Here is a 6138-nt window from a genome sequence, read left to right on the forward strand (position 1 = left end):
ATCGTGTTTGTATTTATTTTCCAACAGTTGATGCATTTTGAACATGTGATACATTCACAGCCTTCAAGACTCAAGAGGTACAAAGGGGTCCACGGGGAAAGTCTCCCTCCCGCCCTGCCTCACAGCTCTCCAGCTCCTCCCTAGGAGTAGCCAGTCCCTTGTACACCCATCCAGGAGGCTTTATCCTCATGTAAGCAAATGTGGACGTGTGTTTCTTCCTTTCTCAAGAAAACAGCGGCTATGTCACACATTATTCCCACGTCACTATCTTCACTCCAAAACCTTTCTTAGAGACTTCTTCGCTACATGGAGGAGGCCTTTGTGTTCCCAGACGTCTTGGAGCCAGACCCTGCTACTTCAGGAGTGGGAGGCTGTAGGGCAGGGGGCTGGAAGGATGGGTTCCCAAGTCCTGCTTTTCCATCAGAGTGTGCAGTGTTGATTGGCATCTTAAGATGCCTCTGTGGCATACCTGGACCAGCAGGCTAGGAGCGGCCAAAATAAGCAGCCTCAGAAGTGTGGACACAGGGCCTGGGAGCCTTGGCCCGAGCCCACAGGACAACTGTAAGCCCCATCAGACTTCCTGGGGGGCAGGATAAAGTTTCTGGCAGGCTCAGCTCAAAGGCTCGGGCTCAGTGGAGGAAGCTAGAGAAGCTTATTAGTTTAAGCAGGATAAAGTGTGTAAATTAATTACCCCGGCCACCCATGCATGTAGCGGCCGGTCTGCCACTGGGAGGAGAAGCATTAGCCTCCACTCCTCCTGCAGTCTGGCTTTCCTGCCAGACACAGCCCAGAGGACCCATGGCTGCATGGCCACCAGGGAAGGAGGGACCCAGGAACCAGAGCCAGGTGGCCTCGAGGAGCTAAGCAGACTCACCCTGAAATGCCAGGGATTCGATTCTGCCATCACCACCAGCAACAAAAGCAGCAGTCAGAGAAGAAGTGCCTGAGGCAGGGAAAGGACCCTCTGTCCTGCTCTCCACCATGCATCGGGCACCTATTTATCAAATGATGATGCATCAGGCACTGTGGCAACACTTACTTGCCTCCTTTCATTTGATTCTCTTACAAACCCATATGGTCACTATGATTAGCCCTATTCGGCAGATGAGAAAACTGAGGGTAAGGAAGTATAAGTAGCTTCTCCTATTGACCCAGCCAAGTCAGGATTCAGGTACAGGGTGGCACATTGCCTCCCTCAGAGAGGCACAGACAGAGGGCGATCTCTGGGACTGTATCACCCCCCAAGAGTATTCCCTGCTTCCACACCCACCTCATGGCAGTTCCATCCCCCTCAGCCCATAGCAGCTGTGCTGCAGTCTCCCTCTCTGGCATTAGCGCTCCTGCAACAGGGACCTATTCTCCAACTCCCCTCCTCCACCCACGGGCCCTTGGCTCTCAACCGTTTCCTAAACCCTGCATCCTCTGCACATCCTGCTTGCGTCTTTGCTTGCTCCTGCACCTGCAATTCCACCAGCGTCTCCACCTGCCATAGTCGGTCCCATCAATGATGTCTCAAGTCACCGCCATAGCGCACCTGGGCCTCCACTCTTGCTTCACCTCAGTTCATTCCTGAGTCCTCTTCTTAGAGCACTGATCTGATTACTTACCCCCCCATGGAGGTGGCCACTGTGTTTACGGTAAAGCTCAGCCCCTATGTAGCCCGGCATGATCCTGCCCTGCCTTTCTCACACATGCAGAACTCACTCTCCATGTCAGATCCCTCTGGTCCCCCGAGATCTTCTCAACCCACTCTCAACACAGCTGTCCCCTCCTCAGCGGACATGCCTCCTCATCACCCTGTTTTGGGCCCTGCACACTCTGATCACCTTCTGGATCAGCTCACAGGCCCAGTCTTGCGAATTCATGCAGAGCGGTCGCTTGTGTCTCCTGTATCTTGTGATTAGATCTTGGTCCAACACAAAGATCTAAATGAATGCAGGCCTCCCCCGAGCCACACCTCCATTCCTGCTCCTCATCAGATATCTGTGCTCCTATCTCTCCCCTGGGCCTATGCAATGCCCCCAGTCTTGGGCTCAGGTCACCTAGTGCAGTCCCCGCTCCAGGCAGGTCCACACCTGAACCATCAAAGACACACACCTCACCCTCAAAGAATATGCCGCCTCCTTCTCAGACAAGCTCTCAGGGCTCCACCTTCCACAGCCAGATCTGAATCCTGCAAGTTACCAATCCATAACAGGGTTTGCAGCCCCTCAATTCAGCCAGCTGAGGATCTTAACATGATAATGGGACCAACCTCAGAAAAATGCAGAATTTGCTAACCAGAGCCAACCTCAACGCCGAGGAAACACGTTATATGTCCACTTGGGATGAATGTATTGATAATGATAAGCCCAGCCAAAGACCTCTCCTCCCTCCCTCACCTGGCTTCCTGTCCTTCCTGGGGAGCTTCAGGGATCCCAGGCACCATCCTCATCCCCTGGGTTGAGGCCACCCATCCACTGCCACATCTTGCAAGAGAGTCTGTTGGTTCCCAAGTTTCCTTACCCCCTCCCCACTCCTTTGCCTCTTCTTAGCCTCTGCCTTGGCAAGGTGATGAATTAGGAGCCAGGACTTGGCACATTCACCAAGCAATTAGTGTTTATCTTCCTTGTTTCTGTGGCTGAACAACAGTTCATTTTCAAACTTAATAGTCAATACTCAGAAAGATAAAACTGCTTGGGTCACTCTTGGGAGGTGATTTGAGGGTTTGGTGGGAAAGGGAGGTGGGATATGAGCTAGCCCTGCCTCAGCCATCCAGCCCCCGCCCCTCTGGACAGGAATTCCTGGGGTCCCACCTGTTACCCTTCTGACCTCTCTCCATGGTCCATCAGGAGGCAGGGACAAAGGTCCCCATGTCGTAGCCGGGACATGGGAGGGGGATAAGAGTCAAGCAGCTCTGCAGTTCGCAGCCCCTCAGTGTCCCCTCCCCCTTGGACTTTGAGGACTCTGGCTTTCTGTCTCACTCTTCACCAAGAGCTGCCTTGGGTAGAGCCCTGTCCGACTCACGCAAGCCCTCTTTGGGGGCTGCAGAACTGAGCCTGCTGTGCCCACCCAGCCCCCTCCTCAGGCCAGTTACCTGCAGAGGGAACTCAAAGGTGGCGCCCACATAAAGGGAGCCTGCCCCTTCTGCAGAATTCCATGCCAGCTCGGGCAAGGTCTGGTGGGGTGAGCAGTAAGCCCCTATCTCCTACTCACACCAGGGGACTGCTGTCCTGGGGTCACATATTCTACAGGCTAGAACAGAAGGGTCTACTCAGCTAATACAGAAGTGGGGGAAGGAGGAGAGAGAGAGAGGCTCACCTTGTGGAAGGGCCCCGAGACCCAGGCCGTCAGGACTAGGTCAGGAGTCCTGCTGGGGCAGGAGTTTGGCGCCCACTCACTGCAGTGAAATGCTGTCACCTGCCGGCCATGTCCCAGAACTGCAGGAGCCCTGGTGCGGGTCCTAGGGCTGGCCCAGCAGCTTCCACCTTGTGACTCCCCACCAAGTGCAGAAGGCCAAAAAGACGGGAAATCAAGCTTCATCCCAGGTTGAAATGTCGTCATTGTCTCTGTTGTTAATTCCACAATAATAATAGTATAATCTCTCAACTGTTGGGCCCTTGATAAGCCAGGTTCTTTGCAGTTTTTTGTTGCTCACAGCAGTCCTTTAAGATGTTATCCCCACTGAAGCTCAGACAGAGTGGGCAGCTTGGCCCTGGTCTTACAGCTGATGGGCAGTGCAGCCAGGATTCTGGCCCTGACAGTGTGGCTCCAGCTCCACACACTGCCCTCAGAAGCCTATGCCTCAGCTCTCCACACAATGAAATGTACCAGGCACCCATTATTGGATGTCTTCCAGCTCCCCTTTTGATTTTTTCACCTTCCTCTCCCACTTCCTCTTCCCAGTTAACTGCTTCTTAGCCTCCAAGGCCTGCCCATGTGCCAGGCACTGTTCTAGGACAACATGATGGAATAACCCCTGCTATCACGGAGTCCACATTCCAGCAGGTCCGGAGGCCCAGAGCAGAGCTCAGAAGCTCCTGCATCTCCAGCCTTCCTCCCTCCTGGACAGAGAAGGCTTCTCAGATGGGGACCCATGCCCCTGACAGGGTCTAAAGGAGAGGCAGGGGGCTGGGTACAGGGAGCCTTGGAGATTTGGGAGTCCAACCTGCCTAGCTGTTAGCCCAGGTCTGATGGTGGATTCCCAACCTGACACCAAGCTCAATGTTCCTGCCCCTTCCAACCCTCCTTTTGCTGTGGTCTCCACCTCACAGGCTGTTGGAGCTGGGAAAGAACCCCAGAAATGATCCAGTGAATACACCCCATTTTGTAGATGGAGAAGGTCAGGCCCAGAAAGGGCAAGCAGTTTGCCCAGATCACACAGCCAAGTGACAGAGCCTGGATGAGACTCGGGGCTCCCAACTACCCAGCCAGAGCTCCCTGCTGAGCCCCTCTGCTGCCTCCCTCCTAGCTTGTCTGCCAGCGGGCTACCTATACCTCTGAGAATCACCCAACGGCCAGAGCTGGGAGCGGGCAGAAGACAGGGCAGCATGGCCCAAGACTGCCTGGGTCTGAGGAACAGAAGTGGACATAGAATCTTGCTGCCCTCCTTTCTCTCCCCTCCCCTGAGCCACTTGGGGTCTGGAGTAATCCTATTCTCACTCATGCTGGGGACAGAGGCATTCTCAAGAACTGGGAAGAAAGGATTTCCCTGATTGCTTTATAATCACAGCTCAGACGATAATGGACCTGTTGGGGATTGATGGGGAGAGTGTGATGCTCAGCGACGTCCCCGCCCAGTTCCCAGCACAGCCCTGGGCCTCCCGACACAGCGCTCTTCCCAACATCCCACCAGCCAGCCTCTGTGCAGCAGGTGCAGCCCCTGGTGTGGCCCAGGCATGGGACAGGCAAGGGCCCGGCTGCCCCCACAGGGGAATTTAGCCAGACCTGGTGTCCCATCCAGTTCCCTTTCTCTGGAGCTGGTAGGCTTAGGGCAGGGCCTAGAGAACTGGGAGCCTCTCGTGGTCAGGGTCTTTCTGAGAGTCCGGGCATCTCTGGAGCCCAGGAATGGGCCCTCATCACCATCACAACCCCAGGGTCCTCAAGAAGGGCCAGGAGGCTGCAGGGCACGGTGCCCACAGAGGTGGAACTGCTGGGGCACCAGGTAGGGATGCTTCTCAGAAGACATTGTTTGAGGGAACCAGCACCCGGGGCAGGGGGCTGTAGGGAGCAGCAGCTAACCCCAGGGACACTCTGCAGTCCCAGCTCCCAAGGGAGAACACCACCCAGATGGCCAAAGCATGCGGGTCCAACTTGTGGTCTCTCTTCTTGACAGTGCTGGAAGGTCCTCCACGGACACACTTGGCCCCTTCTCCCTCCTTTCCTTTCTCACCCTTACCCTCCTGTCTCCTCCGTCTCTCTCTTCTCAGACATTTCTTCCTCACTTTCTCATTCCCAAGAGCCCCTTCCTGGCAAGCCTGGCTGCTTGGCTCCTAAAGCTCCCTGGCCCAGCAGGGTGGAAAGGAGGAAGGAAGAGTGTTGTCCCTCCACAACGGACCAGCAGCCAGCTCGCTTAGGGACTTTTACTAGGACAGAGGGACTGCTCCCCTGGTGTCATCAGGCCCCTGGTGGGGAGCAGAGTGAGGAAGAACAGTGAGAACGGAGGGGCCCTGGTGTCCCTGCCACACCAGGGAAAAGAATGTGGTTGTTTGGCACCCTCTTCCCTCTCTACCATCATGCCTCCTCCTGGCTTGCTCACCTCTTCCAGGAAGCCTTCCCTGACTGTCCTTCCAGGCCTCTCCAGGTTTCCAGGGACTGGAAGACCTTTTCCCTCTCCTCCATCCCCCAAGCCCAGGATGATGCTGTCCTCAGGAGCCTGACCCTCCTGCCAGCCTCAAAGGTGAGCTCTCCTTCCCAGAAGGCCCTCTATGCTCTCAGAAGGCCCTCAGGTCTGAAGCCTCCAGTGGGCTTCCACTCCAGCCCACGTCTGAGCACCAGAGTGCTTGGGGTTACAGGCTCCCAGCCACTTCTGGGCCCTTCTCCCCCTGGGAACTCTGGGGTGGGCTGGCCAGAAGGTCTGAGCATGGCAGAAGGTATTGAACATATCCCCAGGCCCACACCCCACCGTCATTCTCCCTGTGTTCATTGTTAGCCAAGGCC

Source organism: Pongo pygmaeus, chromosome 9 (genome assembly GCF_028885625.2).
Source record: "Pongo pygmaeus isolate AG05252 chromosome 9, NHGRI_mPonPyg2-v2.0_pri, whole genome shotgun sequence".
Classification (NCBI taxonomy): Eukaryota; Metazoa; Chordata; class Mammalia; order Primates; family Hominidae; genus Pongo; species Pongo pygmaeus.